Source organism: Babylonia areolata, chromosome 1, assembly GCF_041734735.1.
Source record: "Babylonia areolata isolate BAREFJ2019XMU chromosome 1, ASM4173473v1, whole genome shotgun sequence".
NCBI classification, from domain to species: Eukaryota; Metazoa; Mollusca; class Gastropoda; order Neogastropoda; family Buccinidae; genus Babylonia; species Babylonia areolata.
Genome location: NC_134876.1, coordinates 98,897,254 through 98,916,877, shown reverse-complemented (window position 1 = coordinate 98,916,877; position 19,624 = coordinate 98,897,254).

The window sequence follows — 19,624 nt, the reverse complement described above, 5'->3', positions numbered from 1 at the left end:
CTGTGTGTGCACGTGATACACGTCAGACCAGACATGGCTGCGCCGCAGGAAGTGACGTCACACACTGCCTGTCCAGACCCACAGAACCCGGAAAGGAAGCCACGAGTCTTGAGGGAGGTCAGAAAAACAGGACAGAAAGAAAGGAAGAGAAATGGGGATGGGGAGGGGGAGGGGCAGGAGACAAAAGAAGAAAATAGTGGCCGGAAAGAGGCGATCAGAACGAAAAGAAGAAATACGCAATGAGGAAGTGAGGAAGGAAGGAAGAAAGGGAGAGAGAGAGGGAGGGAAGAAGATAGGAAAGAAGAAGGAACAAAGGAAGGAAACAAAAACTCTACAGGGAGTGGGGGTGGGTGGTGTGGGAGAATGGACGGAAGGAAGGGAGAGAGGGAGGAAAGAAGAAACGAAAGAAGAAGGAACAAAGGAAGGAACCAAAAGAATGGACGGAAGGAAGGGAGAGAGGGAAGAAAAAAGAAACGAAAAAAGAAGGAACAAAGGAAACAAAAGAATGGACGGAAGGAAGGGAGAGAGGGAGGAAAGAAGAAACGAAAAAAGAAGGAACAAAGGAAGGAAAGAAAAGAATGGACGGAAGGAAAGAAGGAAGGGGGGAGGGAGGAAAGAAGAAACGAAAAAAGGAAGGAAAGAAAAGAATGGACGGAAGGAAAGAAGGAAGGGGGGAGGGAGGAAAGAAGAAATGAAAAAAGAAGGAACAAAGGAAGGAAACAAAAGAATGGACGGAAGGAAAGAATGGGAAAGTAATAAATAAAGGACGGAATGGACAGACAGGAGCAGAAAACGTCAAATAAACAAATAAACACTCTCTGCAACTGAAAAACAAAAGGCCCAAAGCGAAACAGACCAACCAGAATCGGACTTCACTTGATGATGATGACGATGACGATGATGATGATGATGATACTTATGTAGCTCCTATCTTCGGACGGAGCATTTGCACAACAGGATGCCTGCCTGGGTTGAGCCGACTGCCAGCTGCAACTGGGCGCTCATCATTCGTTTCCTGTGTCATTCAGTCAGGTTTCAGTCAGGCACACATACACTCATACAGACATGCGACATTTTACTTATATGACCATTTTGTTTATTTATCCCGCCATGTAGGCAACCATACTCCGTTTTCAGGTGTATGCATTCTGGGTATGTTTCCCTTACCTACCGAATGCTGACACAGATTACAGGATCTTTAATTTGCGTATTTGATCTTCTGTGTACGTATACAAACGACGGGGGTTCAGGCACTAGCAGGTCTGGACATAATTATGTTGACCTTGGAGACCGGAAAAATCTCCACCCTTTACCCACCAGGCGCCGTTATCGAGACTCGAACCCCGGACCATCAGATTGAAAGTCCAAGGAATCAATCACTCGGCGCGCGCGTACGTGTGTGTGTGGTGTGTGTGTGTGTGTGTGTGTGTGTGTGTGTGTGTGTGTGTGTGTGTGTGTGTGTGTGTGTGTAACACCAAAGTAATTAACATTCTGAGGCACTTTTACTCTCCCTCCGAACAGTCTCAGTCAGTATTAAAAGAAAACAGGGACAGCCTTCTCATCAGTGCCCTGCACCACCCTGACCTTTTCAGAGTGAGAGGCGGACGACGTGCACTGCCTTTGAAGTGGTCACGCCATGTGCACACCGGAGACGGCCGAGGCGTGAAGGGAGTGGAATCAGGCGTTAAAAAATTCACAGCATCGTCATGCCGCCAGACTTCCAGGAACAACATAGCGGTGCCACCCTCTGCACGCAATCTGGCCGTGGTGTGATTCCACCCTGCATCTACCCGGTTATCTCCACCCCAACTCACTGTTCATCTCCCCCTCCTCTCCTGCCTTCCTTCCAGCCAGTGATATTCAAATGTGAAAATAAATAGTTTGATTGACAAAATGTCCACAATCTGTGACGGGACACTTCAAACAAAATCGCTCCTCTTCCACCTTTCCTGGCTGTGTGGTTGGACAGCGCAGTGATACGATGCGGATCCACATTGTGTGGTCATCCAGGGGAGTATTCTTAACACGCCTACCAACCCCTTTCTCACCACCACCCAGTATTTAACCCCCTGTCTCCCAACCCCCTTTCTCACCACCACCCAATACATAACCCCCTGTCTCCCAACCCCTTTCTCACCACCACCCAGTATTTAACCCCCTGTCTCCCAACCCCCTTTCTCACCACCACCCAGTATTTAACCCCCTGCCTCCCAACCCCTTTCTCACCACCACCCAGTATTTAACCCCCTGCCTCCCAACCCCCTTTCTCACCACCACCCAGTATTTAACCCCCTGCCTCCCAACCCCCATTCTCACCACCAGACAGTATTTAACCCCCTGCCTCCCAACCCCCATTCTCACCACCACACAGTATTTAACCCCCTGCCTCCCAACCCCCTTTCTCATCACCACCCAGTCTTCAACCACCAGCCTCCACCCTCACTACCACCACCCAATATTCACCCCCCACCTACCCCCCCCCCCCCTTAGACCCCATCCTACTACCCTGTCAGACTTCAACCCCCACCCCCTAGCCCCATCATACCACCTGTCAGACTTCATCCCCCACCCCCCTAGTCCATCCCTACCCACACTGTCAGACGCAACACCCACCCCACTAGCCCCATCTCCCACCACCTGTCAGACTTCAACCCCCACCGCCACTATCGCCCCCCCATCCATACAACCTGTCAGACTTCAACCCCTCACGCCCCACCCCCCTAGCCTCCATCCATACCACCTGTCAGTCTTCAACTCACCACCCCCCTAGCCCCATCCATACCACCCTGTCAGACACACCACCCCAGCCCATCCCCTACCACCTGTCAGACTTCAACCCCCACCCCCCCAGCCCCATCCCTACCACCTGTCAGATTTCAACCCCCACCCCCCTAGCCCCATCCCTACCACCTGTCAGTCTTCAACCCCCACCCCACCCCCCTAGCCCCATCCCCACCACCTGTCAGACTTCAACCCCCACCCCCCTAGCCCCATCCTTACCACCTGTCAGACTTCAACCCCCACACCCCCTAGCCCCATCCCCACCACCTGCCAGACTTCAACCCCCACCCCACCCCCCTAGCCCCATCCCTACCACCTGTCAGACTTCAACCCCCACCCCCCTAGCCCCATTCCCACCACCTGTCAGACTTCAACCCCCACCCCCCTAGCCCCATTCCCACCACCTGTCAGACTTCAACCCCCGCACCCCCTAGCCCCATCCCTACCACCTGTCAGACCAACACCCAATCCACCCTAGCCCCATCCCCACCACCTGTCAGACTTCAACCCCCACCCCCCTAGCCCAATCCCTTCCACCTGTCAGACTTCAACCGTCAACCACCCCCCCTCCCCTCCTTCAGCTCCACCACCACCCAGCTTCAAACCCCCTCTCCTTCCTCCCAACCTCCATCCTCACCACCACCCAGTCCTCAGCCCCTTACCACCACCACCACCACCACCACCACCGAACCCCCACATCACGTGGAGAGTCTCGGTGGTGCCAGATATAACTGGGGTCCGCACACCGTGAATTCCGGCCTCATCTGTTGGCATGGATGGAGGGGGGTCTGTCACTTCCGGGTCTCTTTCCTATCAGCCGTGGGGGGGTGAGGGGTTTGAGGGGGCAGGGGGACAGGGTCATCACAGACGGTGGACTTTCCCTGTGAGAGGGGAGCAAGGAAAGGAGAAAGGATGTGGGGGTGTGGCGGGGGCGGGAGGAGGGAGGGGTTAGGCACTGTGTAGAGAACAAGCTATCAACAAAGTCGAGAGCTTTGGACTGTTCTCAACCACCAGTTGTTTTGTTGCTGTTGTTGTTTTCACTTGTCAGCAACGTGGGCGATTTCTGTCTCTGTTTCTGTCTGTCTGTCTGTCTGTCTCTTTCTCTCTCTCTCTCTCTGTCTGTCTGTCTGTCTGTCTGTCTGTCTGTCTGTCTGTCTTTATCTATCTATATATGTATCTGTTTATCTATCCGTCTCTTCAGGGATTTATCCATGTCTTTTGTTTCTTTTTTTTTACGCATGTGTGTGTTTGTGGATACATTGATACACACGATAGTGCACAGACACACACACACACACACACACACACACACACACACACACACACACACACACACACACACTTTTTTTCTTTCGTTTTTTTTTTCATTGATCGCTTGATCTAAAAATAAAATCAAAAAGCTATTGTTGCTTATTCAATTTACCATCATGAAATAAAATAAAAATAAACTTGACTTCACACACACACACACACACACACACACACACACACACACACACACACACACACACACACACACACGAAACTAGAAAGGAAGGAAGAAAGAAAGAAAAGAAAAGAAGGAAGTAAAATGTTTGAGATCGATGTGTAATTGTCGGGTGGTTCACGTCTAATTCTAACTCCTCTTCAAACGTCAATGATGTGTGTCTGGGTCCGGAAAACCCTTACCGTCTGTCTGAAGGCTGGGAGCCAGTCCACACTTTGATCTTGTCCCGCCGTTTAGTGTCCCGCTGATTCTTCTAGCGTTGCTCTCTCTCTGTCTCTCTGTCTCTCTCTGTCTGTTTCATCGTCTCCTTATCTCCATCTCTCTGTCTCTCTCTCTGTCTCTCTCTCTCTATCTCTCTCTCTTTCTCTTCTCTTCTCTCTCTCTCAGTCCATCTCTCTGTCTCCGTCTCTCTATCCCTCTCTCTCTCTTCTCTTCTCTCTCTCTCTCAGTCTGTCTTTCTGTCTCCGTCTCTGTGTCTGTCTTTCTCTCTCTCTCTCTATCTCTCTATCTCTTCTCTGCTCTCTCTCTCTCAATCTCTCTCTCTGTCTCTGTCTCTCTCTTTCCCTCTCCCTTTCTCTCTCTTTTCTTCTCTCTCTCTCTCTCACTCACTCACTCACACTCACTCCCCCAACCCCCACCCCACCCCCAACCCCTTTCATTTATCTGAAAGGACCTTTCCCTTTTCTTTTTTGTTGTTGTTGTTGAGTTCGCGATTCTTTCATCTCTTTACAAAACAGTTTCCCTCGTTTGGAGTGATTCTCTATAACAGTTTATTCTGCAATTTCATTGAGGAACCTCAGTGTCTGGGTTATTGCTGTATGAGGTTCAAAAGGCCTGACTGTAGCTTTACGTTGACCAGTGTCAACAAAATCGTAGCATCTGCTACCAGAAAGGGAACGTCACATGTTTCACGTGTTTCTTCGTAGTAGTAGTAGTAGTAGTGGCAGCAGCAGCAGTAGTAGTAGCGGCAGTCATCATCATCATCATCAGTAGTAGTAGTAGTAGTAGCAGTAGCAGCAGCAGTAGTGGTGGTGGTGTTTGTGTTTATGCTTGTCGTTTATGCTAATTCTGCAGTTCCACCAGTCGTGTTGTTTCAGTGGCATGACCTCCACGCCGCTCATGGCGAGCGCCCCATACACAGACACACTTCACTTCGTCTGACATCGGCCACAGTTCTTTCTTCAGTGTCATTGAATTCAACGTCTTTTCACTCCGAGGGGTGTTAGACGTTGTGGGCCAGTCTCCCAGAAGTGCCTTGGTTCTGACTGGACTTGCTCTGTCATCTCCAAGCATCAAGAACCATGCGGATTGTTATTCTTCCTCCTGCTGCTGATGACGATAATGGAGGTGATGGTGCTGCTGATGACGATGATGGAGGTGATGGTGCTGCTGATGACGATAATAGTGGTGATGATGACGATAATGGAGGTGATGGTGCTGCTGATGACGATAATGGAGGTGATGGTGCTGCTGATGACGATAATGGAGGTGATGGTGGTGATGATGACGATAATGGAGGTGATGGTGCTGCTGATGACGATAATAGTGGTGATGATGACGATAATGGAGGTGATGGTGCTGCTGATGACGATAATGGAGGTGATGGTGGTGATGATGACGATAATGGAGGTGATGATGGTGATGGTGACGATAATGGAGGTGATGGTGCTGCTGATGACGATAATAGTGGTGATGATGACGATAATGGAGTTGATGGTGCTGCTGATGACGATAATGGAGGTGATGGTGGTGATGATGACGATAATGGAGGTGATGGTGGTGGTGATGACGATAATGGAGGTGATGATGGTGATGATGACGAGAATGGAGGCGATGGTGGTGATGATGACGATAATGGAGGTGATGGTGCTGCTGATGACGATAATGGACGTGATGGTGCTGCTGATGACGATAATGGAGGTGATGGTGCTGCTGATGACGATGATGGGGGTGATGGTGGTGATGATGACGATAATGGAGGTGATGGTGGTGATGATAACGATGATGGAGGTGATGGTGGTGATGATGACGATAATGGAGGTGATGGTGCTGCTGATGACGATAATGGAGGTGATGGTGCTGCTGATGACGATAATAGAGGTGATGGTGGTGATGATGACGATGATGGAGGTGATGGTGGTGATGATGACGATAATGGAGGTGATGGTGGTGATGATGACGATGATGGAGGTGATGGTGGTGATGATGACGATAATGGAGGTGATGGTGGTGATGATGACGATAATGGAGGTGATGGTGGTGATGATGACGATAATGGAGGTGATGGTGATGGTGGTGATGATGACGATAATGGAGGTGATGGTGGTGATGATGACGATAATGGAGGTGATGGTGGTGATGATGACGATAATGGGGGTGATGGTGGTGATGATGACGATAATGGAGGTGATGGTGGTGATGATGACGATAATGGAGGTGATGGTGGTGATGATGACGATAATGGAGGTGATGGTGGTGATGATGACGATAATGGAGGTGATGGTGGTGATAATGACGATAATGGAGGTGATGGTGGTGATGATGACGATAATGGGGGTGATGGTGGTGATGATGACGATAATGGAGGTGATGATGGTGATGGTGACGATAATGGAGGTGATGGTGCTGCTGATGACGATAATAGTGGTGATGATGACGATAATGGAGGTGATGGTGCTGCTGATGACGATAATGGAGGTGATGGTGCTGCTGATGACGATAATAGAGGTGATGGTGGTGATGATGACGATGATGGAGGTGATGGTGGTGATGATGACGATAATGGAGGTGATGGTGGTGATGATGACGATGATGGAGGTGATGGTGGTGATGATGACGATAATGGAGGTGATGGTGGTGATGATGACGATAATGGAGGTGATGGTGGTGATGATGACGATAATGGAGGTGATGGTGGATGGTGGTGATGATGACGATAATGGAGGTGATGGTGGTGATGATGACGATAATGGAGGTGATGGTGGTGATGATGACGATAATGGGGGTGATGGTGGTGATGATGACGATAATGGAGGTGATGGTGGTGATGATGACGATAATGGAGGTGATGGTGGTGATGATGACGATAATGGAGGTGATGGTGGTGATGATGACGATAATGGAGGTGATGGTGGTGATAATGACGATAATGGAGGTGATGGTGGTGATGATGACGATAATGGGGGTGATGGTGGTGATGATGACGATAATGGAGGTGATGGTGCTGCTGATGACGATAATAGTGGTGATGATGACGATAATGGAGGTGATGGTGGTGATGATGACGATAATGGAGGTGATGGTGGTGATGATGACGATAATGGAGGTGATGGTGGTGATGATGACGATAATGGGGGTGATGGTGGTGATGATGACGATAATGGAGGTGATGGTGGTGATGATGACGATAATGGAGGTGATGGTGGTGATGATGACGATAATGGAGGTGATGGTGGTGATGATGACGATAATGGGGGTGATGGTGGTGATGATGACGATAATGGAGGTGATGGTGCTGCTGATGACGATAATAGTGGTGATGATGACGATAATGGAGGTGATGGTGGTGATGATGACGATAATGGAGGTGATGGTGGTGATGATGACGATAATGGAGGTGATGGTGGTGATGATGACGATAATGGGGGTGATGGTGGTGATGATGACGATAATGGAGGTGATGGTGCTGCTGATGACGATAATAGTGGTGATGATGACGATAATGGAGGTGATGGTGGTGATGATGATGATAATGGAGGTGATGGTGGATGGTGGTGATGATGACGATAATGGAGGTGATGGTGGTAATGATGACGATAATGAAGGTGATGGTGGTGATGATGACGATAATGGAGGTGATGGTGGATGGTGGTGATGATGACGATAATGGAGGTGATGGTGGTGATGATGACGATAATAGTGGTGATGATGACGATAATGGAGGTGGTGGTGATGATGACGATGATGGAGGTGATGGTGGTGATGATGATGATAATGGAGGTGATGGTGGATGGTGGTGATGATGACGATAATGGAGGTGATGGTGGTAATGATGACGATAATGGAGGTGATGGTGGTGATGATGACGATAATGGAGGTGATGGTGGATGGTGGTGATGATGACGATAATGGAGGTGATGGTGGTGATGATGACGATAATAGTGGTGATGATGACGATAATGGAGGTGATGGTGGTGATGATGACGATAATGGAGGTGATGGTTGTGATGATCACGATAATGGAGGTGATGGTGGTGATGATGACGATAATGGAGGTGATGGTTGTGATGATGACGATGATGGAGGTGATGGTGGTGATGATGACGATAATGGAGGTGATGGTGGATGGTGGTGATGGTGACGATAATGGAGGTGATGGTGGTGATGATGACGATAATGGAGGTGATGGTGGTGATGATGACGATAATGGGGGTGATGGTGGTGATGATGACGATAATGGAGGTGATGGTGGTGATGATGACGATGATGGAGGTGATGGTGGTGATGATGACGATAATGGAGGTGATGGTGGATGGTGGTGATGGTGACGATAATGGAGGTGATGGTGGTGGTGATGACGATAATGGAGGTGATGGTGGTGATGATGACGATAATGGAGGTGATGGTGGATGGTGGTGATGATGACGATAATGGAGGTGATGGTGGTGATGATGACGATAATAGTGGTGATGATGACGATAATGGAGGTGATGGTGGTGATGATGACGATAATGGAGGTGATGGTTGTGATGATCACGATAATGGAGGTGATGGTGGTGATGATGACGATAATGGAGGTGATGGTTGTGATGATGACGATGATGGAGGTGATGGTGGTGATGATGACGATAATGGAGGTGATGGTGGATGGTGGTGATGGTGACGATAATGGAGGTGATGGTGGTGATGATGACGATAATTGAGGTGATGGTGGATGGTGGTGATGATGACGATAATGGAGGTGATGGTGGTGATGATGACGATGATGGAGGTGATGGTGGTGATGATGACGATAATGGAGGTGATGGTGGTGATGATGATGGAATTCGTGTCCTGCGGCACTGAGAGATTTTCAGGCAAAGAAACGTCTTTGGGCTGCAGTGGATGGCGTTGTTTCTGTCGTCCCCGATAATAATCTCGAGGACGGTGACGATGGCAATGATGATGATGATGATGATGATTAGGAGGAGGAGGAACTTCTTTCCATAATTTAAGTCATATCATTACCAATCTGGAGTCAAGCTGCAGAAACGTAGTACAACTAAAACCTCAAAGCTTATATTTTCTGTGCATACGAGGATACTCTAAAACAAAAGATGGAATGTATGGGACAGAGTAAGCCAAAGATTTTTTTTTTTTTTACCAGAGGAGACGAAAATGAGTACCACTGTAATTATTGAAGAACGCAAAGAGAGTGGTTTATGCGGGATACATGAACGACATACAGAAATGAAGGTTTGTATTGTTTCATAAATAACAGAGATACAGATATAAGGGATACAGCAGATTGCAGTATACAGATTTGTGTGTGTGTGTGTGTGTGAGAGAGAGAGAGAGAGAGAGAGAGAGTGTGTGTGTGTATGTGTGTGTGTGTGTGTGTGTGTGTGTGTGTGTCGGACTGGTGTGGAACATAAACTGGGGATAGAGATGTAAATGTAAGGGATACAGCAGATTGCAGTGTACAGATGTGTGTGTGTGTGTGTGTGTGTGTGTGTGTGTGTGTGTGTGTGTGTCGGACTGGTGTGGAACATAAACTGGGGATACAGATGTAAATGTAAGGGATACAGCAGATTGCAGTGTACAGATGTGTGTGTGTGTGTGTGTGTGTGTGTGTGTGTGTGTGTGTGTGTGTGGACCACAAACTGAGGCAGCCGAGCGTGGCAAGAGCCAGTCGATCATAGCAGTCTGTGAAAGGGTCCCTGGTGAGACAGCCCTATCCATCATCATCTCTCTGTCTTTTTCTTCTGTCTGTGTCTGTCTGTCTGTCTGCCTGTCTCTGTCTCTATCTATCTATCTCTATCTCTGTCTGGCTGTATATCTGTGTCTCTAATTTCTTTTTTAGTGTGTGTATGTAACATGGGTGTAATGTGTTATGTAAACAAACGTGTTTTTGTAAAGCACCTAGAGCAGATTTCTGGATAGTGTGCTATATAAATATCCATTATTATCATTACTATTATTATTATTCTCTCTCTCTCTCTCTCTCTCTCTCTCTCTCTCTCTCTCTAATTACGTCATGAAAACACTATTTCGTTGCTAGGTTAGTTTTCATTTGGAACTTATGTTATATCGTGTTTTCTATGTATGTTGTATTATGTGAATTGTTATTTGTTTTTGTTGTTTTTTTGTTTATCATTGTAGTCTGTTTACATACCCCTTCATTTGGGGCCTTGGCCTATATGAATAAATCATCTTAAATCTTGAATCTCTCTCTCTCTCTCTCTCTCAATGTCTCTCTCTCTCTCTCTTTCTCTCTCTCGCACACACACACACACACACACACACACACACACACACACACACACACACACACACATACATACATACAGAGAGAGAAACAGAGACAGACAGACACAGAGAGATAGAGAGACAGAGACAGAGAGAAACATACACATTCGATCCTACGCACACCCACACAGTCACACACAGTCAAACACACACGCATACACAAACACGCACAAACAAAAGCACATACACGCGCGCGCGCGCAAACACAAACACACATAGATAAACACACGCACACACAAAACACACATACTACTGCTGCTACTGGTACTGCTACTACTACTACTACTACTACTACTGATGATGATGATGATGAGGAGGAGGAGGAGGAGGAGGAGGATCATAATAATAATAATAATAATAATAATAATACGGCGCAAACTCCTCAGGCTAGACTCTGTGCGCTTTGAGCGCCTCCAGTGAGACAATAGATACAAAATACAAAAAGACATACAATAACATGTAATGCCATTCACCAGCACAACACCTTCCTTTTTTTCTGTCTTTCCTTTTGTGTGTGTGGGGGGGGGGGGGGGTGCGGGGACGTGGGGGGGGGGGACCGTTAAGCACAAGTGGCATATTGTTTTTGGATCAGTCCACACGTACTGCTGTGACAAGCTCATGAAAAGCATAAAAACTGAAACCGGTTTGCAGTGATGGTGGTGGTGGTGGTGATGGTGGTGGTGGTGCAGGGGGACCTGTCCATGAGTTAGTTAGCTGGCTGTAGCAAAGAAGGCGGCATGGCCATGGATGTCGGGCCTTTGTGGTGCCCGTGTGTATACATGTACACAGCCATTGCCTGCACAGCCAGGCAGTCTGTCCGCTGCGGAGCCAGTAAATGGCCTCTACCAGGGGCGATAATAAAGAGGCGGGTTAGTTCCCCTGTCAGAATAATGGCCTGTCGGACACTGTTCCCTTGGGAGTCGGTGACACACGCCAGGGGGCAGCGCCCTGTAAAGCAACTACAGTTTGTTGGAAAGGTTGGGCGGGGGGGCGGGGGGAGGGTTGTGGTGGGTGACTGCGGGAAGGGAGGATCATCATGGCCACCTGGGGAAAGATAATGTTCGCTGTAATGTCCAACTCGCTGTGGACGTGATATTAGTTGTTGTAAAGTCCATGAATTCCATCCACTGCAACTCGCCTGCCGTCGCTGCCCCTTGTGTAAGAGTAGGGGGTGGTGAGGGGGGTGGGGGGGTGTAAGTTTCATCTAACATGTCTGTCCGTCTATTTGTTGCTCAGTTCCTTCTTCTTCTTCTTCTTCTTCTTCTTCTTCTTCTTCTTCTTCTTCTTCTTCTTCTTCTTCTTCTTCTTCTTCGCCTCCTCCTCCTCCTCCTTCTTCTTCTTGAAGTCAGGTCAGGTATCCACTTCTGTTGGGTGTATGCATAGGTCAGGGATTCACTTCTGTTGGGTGTATGCATAGGTCAGGTATCTACTTCTTTTGGCTGTATGCATAGGTCAGGGATTCACTTCTTTTGGGGGTATGTATAGGTCAGGTATCCACTTCTGTTGGGTGTATGTATAGGTCAGGGATTCACTTCTTTTGGGGGTATGTATAGGTCAGGGATTCACTTCTTTTGGGGGTATGTATAGGTCAGGTATCCACTTCTTTTGGGGGTATGTATAGGTCAGGTATCCACTTCTGTTGGGTGTATGTATAGGTCAGGTATCCACTTCTTTTGGCTGTATGTATAGGTCAGGTATCCACTTCTTTTGGCTGTATGCATAGGTCAGGGATTCACTTCTTTTGGCTGTATGCATAGGTCAGGGATTCACTTCTTTTGGCTGTATGCATAGGTCAGGGATTCACTTCTTTTGGCTGTATGTATAGGTCAGGTATCCACTTCTGTTGGGTGTATGTATAGGTCAGGTATCCACTTCTGTTGGGGGTATGTATAGGTCAGGTATCCACTTCTTTTGGGTGTATGTATAGGTCAGGTATCCACTTCTTTTGGGTGTATGTATAGGTCAGGTATCCACTTCTGTTGGGTCTATGTATAGCTCAGGTATCCACTTCTTTTGGGTGTATGTATAGGTCAGGTATCCACTTCTGTCGCACCTGCGTTAGAAGTCAGGGCCTGTCCTCTCACGCAGAGATCTGGAACAAGGCAGTAAAATAAGTTGTTGTTTTATTTCGCTATTATGATCAAATTTAATGGTACGATATCACATTTGGTGTGACCCGGAGAAGGTAGAAATGAATGGAGGCCTTCAAGGTCAACGTCAGATTCTGGTCGAGGAATTCGAACGCATACCAACAAACATTCAATTCAAAAAAGTAAGAGTAAGAGCCACCAATGACACACTTGGGTTACCTTCCCAATAATTATGACTGACCTAAAATGCTGCTTTAAAAAAAAAGAAAAAAAAAGAGCTTCATTCACGCATTGTTACAATGCCGTCTTTTCCCCCTGTTTACATTGTATTTCACCAAAGCAGTTTCATGTGGATAACAGGCCCAAAATAATGATCCTGAAACGAATGAAAGACAGCAAGCAAACGAGTGATGAAGAATTAAAGTCTTGGATTCCTTTCTGAATCCCTACCCTATCCTACAAAAATGGTATCAATTATTGAAACGGAAATTTTGATACCGAGAAAATACTTACAAGAACACTTGTTCTTCCCTCGTGGCTACTTTTAACATGAAAAAGAACCCAAAGTTGTTCAAAGGGTCTTCAAACATGTGAGTGTTTAACAAACTCTGTGTGTGTGTGTGTGTGTGTGTGTGTGTGTGTGTGTGTGTGTGTGTGTGTGTGTGTGTGTGTGTGTGTGTGTGTGTGTGTGTTGTATGACAAATCTTACCGTTTTGTTTATAATTTGTATGTATCACAGACTTCACCACACTTAATTTCTCTACGAGATAATAAAGGTATTCTGATTCTGATTCTGATTCTGACCTTGGTGCCATCTACCCGACAACGACTCTGCCCCTCCCAAAACATACCGGGAGGGGAAGTCGGGGGTGGGGGGTGTGGGAGGCAGCACTGCCACAGCTTGAACACATTCAACTACATGTGTAATTCGGGAAATAATTTCCCGTACTTGGATACACTCATTCGACAAAATAGCAACAGCAACAAACAAAACAAAAAACAGGCATGTGGAAAAGATGAAAACATGTGAACCTCCCGCGAAAGCTTTTTTTGCTCTTTTCAAAGCAGATATTTATTGTGTAATATTATAACAGGTTATTTCGCACAGTCTGACACCTCCTTCAAGTAAAAACTGGTTGGCATATTCTGTTTTCACACTGGAATAAACGAAAATCCACATTTCTTCTCGATTCAGACGCAGATATGACACAATGACGATTTTAGGCAAATGATTATGGTGTGCTTCGGTTGCATGAATAGACGTAAGGGATTACGTGTGACAGCAAAACAGGTGAGTTTATGTTGCTGGAATTCCTGCCAGCTGGGCAGACTGAGAATGATGATGTATGTGTCCAGGGCTAAAAATACGCCAAGAACAAAACTACCATAGAGCTTCAAGAATATGTGCTATAGCAAAATGTCTTAATAAATAAATAAATACCAGTGCCCGACATCTCAAGTTCAGAAAATTAATACAAACCATTTGCAGACATCAACCACTTTACCTGTGGACTCAACATCTGCTAGGCAGCAGAATGGACAGGACGTTCATCTGTCAGTACAGTGTGCGTGAGGGTGTAGGCTCCATTCCCATGCTGGCCCTTTCTCCCAACTTTAATTGGAAAAATCAAAAGTTAATGAGCGTCTTGTCATTTGGATGAGACGATAAAAACTGAGGTCTCGTGTGCAGCACGCACTTGGCGCACTGAAAAAGAACTCTTGGCAACAAAAGTGCTGTTCTCTGGTCAAATTTTGCCGGACAAATCCACTCTGATAGGTACATATACATACATACATACATACATGCACTCAAGGCCTGACTAAGCGCATTGGGTTATGCTGCTGGTCAGGAATCTACTTAGCAGACGTGGCGCAGTGCATTTAGATTTGTCCGATCTCAGTGACCTCTCCTTGAGGAACCGAAACACAATGTGGACAACCATGTCACTCACCTCGTCCGCACTGAGAACACGGCATACTGACTGTGGACAACCATGTCACTCACCTCGTCAGCACTGAGAACACGGCATACTGACTGTGGACAACCATATCACTCACCTCGTTGGAACTGAGAACACGGCATACTGACTGTGGAGTGGACAACCATGTCACTCACCTCGTTGGAACTGAGAACACGGCATACTGACTGTGGACAACCACGTCACTCACCTCGTTCGCACTGAGAACACGGCATACTGACTGTGGACAACCACGTCACTCACCTCGTCCGCACTGAGAATACGGCATACTGACTGTGGACAACCATGTCACTCACCTCGTCAGCACTGAGAACACGGCATACTGACTGTGGACAACCATGTCACTCACCTCGTCCGCACTGAGAACACGGCATACTGACTGTGGAAACCATGTCACTCACCTCGTCCGCACTGAGAACACGGCATACTGACTATGGACAACCACGTCACTCACCTCGTCCGCACTGAGAACACGGCATACTGACTGTGGACAACCATGTCACTCACCTCGTCCGCACTGAGAACACGGTATACTGACTGTGGAAACCATGTCACTCACCTCGTCCGCACTGAGAACACGGTATACTGACTATGGACAACCACGTCACTCACCTCGTCCGCACTGAGAACACGGTATACTGACTGTGGAAACCATGTCACTAGCCTCGTCCGCACTGAGAACACGGCATACTGACTATGGACAACCACGTCACTCACCTCGTCCGCACTGAGAACACGGTATACTGACTGTGGACAACCACGTCACTCACCTCGTCCGCACTGGAACACGGCATACTGACTGTGGACAACCATGTCACTCACCTCGTCCGCACTGAGAACACGGCATACTGACTGTGGACAACCATGTCACTCACCTCGTCCGCACTGAGAACACGGCACACTGGAGACACCACACACTCCGTTTCATTTGATACTGCCCGTTTAAAGAAGACCCGTTGAGAGAGAAAAGAAAAGGAGAAAGTGTGGCGCTGTACTGTGGCAACACGACCTTCCTTTCCTGGGGAGAGCAATCCGAATCTCACACAGAGAACTCTGTTTTCGACAAAACCGATACAAGGCGATACAATACCTATCTATAAAAGAGACAGAGATCTCATTTAGATAGACCCTGAATATATCTCTGGTATTTATTGTCACTACGCCCTTTCTCGAAATCTCCATTCTTCTACAGATGATCAAATACAATAGAATACAATGCAATACAGTTGTATTCAATACAAGACAAGACAAGACAATACAGTACAACGCAACACAACACAACACAGCACGACACAACACGACACGACACGACGCAATCAGATGCAATACAATGGAATACAATACAAAACAATACAATACAATGCAATACAACACAACACAATACAGAATTGCCAAGGCTCCCATTGACCAGAGAGGTAGGTAACAGTATGAACTGCTGAACAAGGACTGTCAAGTATCTGGCTTTGTTCCAAAAACAGTTCCAAATGGGGGCGGAGTGAGGGGAGGGAAGGCTTAGGGGGGGGGGGGGGTAGATTGTTAGGGGCTGTGACTGGCAAGGCAATACTTTATGACCGCCACCTGAATGCTGTTCCTCCTGTTCCTGGGGAAACTGTGAGACACAGGCACATGAACGTCACTCCCCTTTTTCTTTTCACTTCTGTCTTCTTCCTCTGCTTTCCGTCACACGACCGACATCGACTTGCCGATGACTCTGTCGTGGTCCTTGCATGCTGGGTATTTTCGTGTCTCCATAACACACCGGACACTGACATGGGTTACAGGATCTTTAACGTGCGCATTTCTTCTTCTGCGTGCGTATACACACGAAGGGGGTTCAGACACTAGCAGGTCTGCACATATGTTGACCTGGGAGATCGGAAAAATCTCCACCCTTTACCCGCCATGCAGGCGTCGTCACCGTGATTCGAACCCCGGACCCTCAGATTGAAAGTCCAACGCTTTAACCACTCGGCTATTGCGCCCGTCTCACTGATCACATCGACTGCACTGTCTGATGCACGAATTGGGAATCATCAAGTGGTTCATGAGTGTGTTTGTTTCGGGGGTGAGGGGTGGAGGGGGGCTGCTCCCTAGAATCAGGGAGTGGAAGATATCGCTTAATGTTTGATGTTCACAGGTCGCCGAGTATCGAATGTGAGCAGATTCAACGCCCCACCCCTCGCCCTTGTTTTTTCCGAGTGTTTGACTCCAGTTCACGTGTTGTGTTTCTTGTGTTTTTTGTTTTTGCTTCGTTTTGGTTGGGTTTTGGGTGTTGTTGTTTGTTTGCTGTTTTTGTTTTTTGTTTTGTTTTGGTTTGGTTTTTGTGGGTTTTTGTTTTTTTTTTGTTTTTTTTTTGGGGGGGGGGGTTTTGTTTTTTTTTTTGGGGGGGGGAGGAAGGGGGTTTAACCTTTGTACATAATTATAGATTACTTCTCAAACCGTTGATTACATATGAAGAAACTTGAATCCTGGCACTCACGTGCAACTTATTAAACTCCGAAAAAGAATAGGGGTTGGTTTGGTTTCGTTTTTTTTAATAATCAAAGCAAATGTATCAAGACCTGAAGTCAAGGTTGAAGAAAGGTTAAGAGTTTTTTGTTTGTTTCTTTTGTTGTTTTTGGTTGCTGTTTTTGTTTGTTTTTTTGTATGTTTCTCTGAACCGCACGGGTTAGCGGTGCGACACGTCAGGAACAGATCTCAGAGTTGTAACCTTTTCCATGGTGCCTTGTTTCAGCACAACTGGGTGCTGATATCGGTGATGCTACCCTGCTGCACTTTTAGTCACATCGCTTGGTATTCTCGGCTTTCACCCTCTGTATCGACATGCCCTACTTACAGTACCAGTGCTGCTGATGTAACCGCTGTTTATTCACTGACACCTGTCTGTCTCTCTCCTGGTAAACGTTTAGCTGCTTCGGCAGGGAATATGTCTATATTCCCACAGGTCTCTGTTTCCCGGGGTCTGAGGCCTGTGTTTCCCCAGGTCTATGTTCCCCCAGGTCTGTGTTCCCCCAGGTCTGTGTTCCCCCAGGTCTATGTTCCCCCAGGTCTGTGTTGCCCCAGGTCTGTGTTCCCCCAGGTCTGTGTTCCCCCAGGTCTATGTTCCCCCAGGTCTGTGTTCCCCCAGGTCTATGTTCCCCCAGGTCTTTGTTCCCCCAGGTCTGTGTTCCCCCAGGTCTGTGTTCCCCCAGGTCTGTTCCCCCAGGTCTATGTTCCCCCAGGTCTTTGTTCCCCCAGGTCTATGTTCCCCCTGGTCTGTGTTCCCCCAGGTCTATGTTTCCCCAGGTCTGTGTTGCCCCAGGTCTGTGTTCCCCCAGGTCTATGTTCCCCCAGGTCCATGTTTCTCCAGGTCTGTGTTCCCCCAGGTCTATGTTCCCCCAGGTCTGTGTTCCCCCAGGTCTATGTTCCCCCAGGTCTATGTTCCCCCAGGTCAATGTTCCCCCAGGTCTGTGTTCCCCCAGGTCTATGTTCCCCCAGGTCTATGTTTCCCCAGGTCTATGTTCCCCCAGGTCTATGTTCCCCCAGGTCTATGTTCCCCCAGGTCCATGTTTCTCCAGGTCTGTGTTCCCCCAGGTCTGTGTTCCCCCAGGTCTATGTTCCCCCAGGTCTATGTTCCCCCAGGTCTATGTTTCCCCAGGTCTGTGTTGCCCCAGGTCTATGTTCCCCCAGGTCTGTGTTGCCCCAGGTCTATGTTCCCCCAGGTCTGTGTTGCCCCAGGTCTATGTTCCCCCAGGTCTGTGTTGCCCCAGGTCTATGTTTCCCCAGGTCTGTGTTGCCCCAGGTCTATGTTCCCCCAGGTCTGTGTTGCCCCAGGTCTATGTTCCCCCAGGTCTGTGTTGCCCCAGGTCTATGTTCCCCCAGGTCTATGTTCCCCCAGGTCTATGTTCCGCTAGGTCTGTGTTGCCCCAGGTCTGTGTTCCCCCAGGTCTGTGTTCCCCCAGGTCTATGTTCCCCCAGGTCTATGTTCCCCCAGGTCTATGTTCCCCCAGGTCTGTGTTGCCCCAGGTCTATGTTCCCCCAGGTCTATGTTTCCCCAGGTCTATGTTCGCCCCAGGTCTGTGTTCCCCCAGGTCTATGTTGTCCCAGGTCTATGTTGCCCCAGGTCTGTGTTCCCCCAGATCTATGTTCCCCCAGGTCTATGTTCCCCCAGGTCTGTGTTCCCCCAGGTCTGGTCTGTGTTCCCCCAGGTCTGTGTTCCCCCAGATCTATGTTCCCCAAGGTCTGTGTTCCCCCAGGTCTATGTTCCCCTAGGTCTATGTTTCCCCAGGTCTGTGTTCCCCCAGGTCTGTGTTTCCCCAGGTCTGTGTTCCCCCAGGTCTATGTTCGTCCAGGTCTGTGTTCCCCCAGGTCTCTGTTCCCCCAGGTCCATGTTTCTCCAGGTCTGTGTTCCTCAAAAACATCGTTTGAAAGGTGTATGTTCCCCCAGGTCTATGTTCCCCCAGGTCCGTGTTCCCCCAGGTCCGTGTTCCCCCAGGTCTATGTTTCCCCAGGTCTATGTTTCCCCAGGTCTGTGTTCCTCAAAAACATCGTTTTAAAGGTGTATGTTTTCTCAGGTCTATGTTCCCCCAAGGTTTATAAGCTTATTTTCTCCAGTCCTATGTTACTCCAGGTCTATTTCTCCAAGGTCTATATTTGTTTCATCATACACTTTCGGACATCACAATAATGTACAGGCATGACAAAATAACGCACTGTGAGCAGAGCACTTTTGAATCGTGGTCAATAATGTTCTACAGTGGGGAACATAGACCTGAGGGAAAAAAACATAGACCTGGGGGATA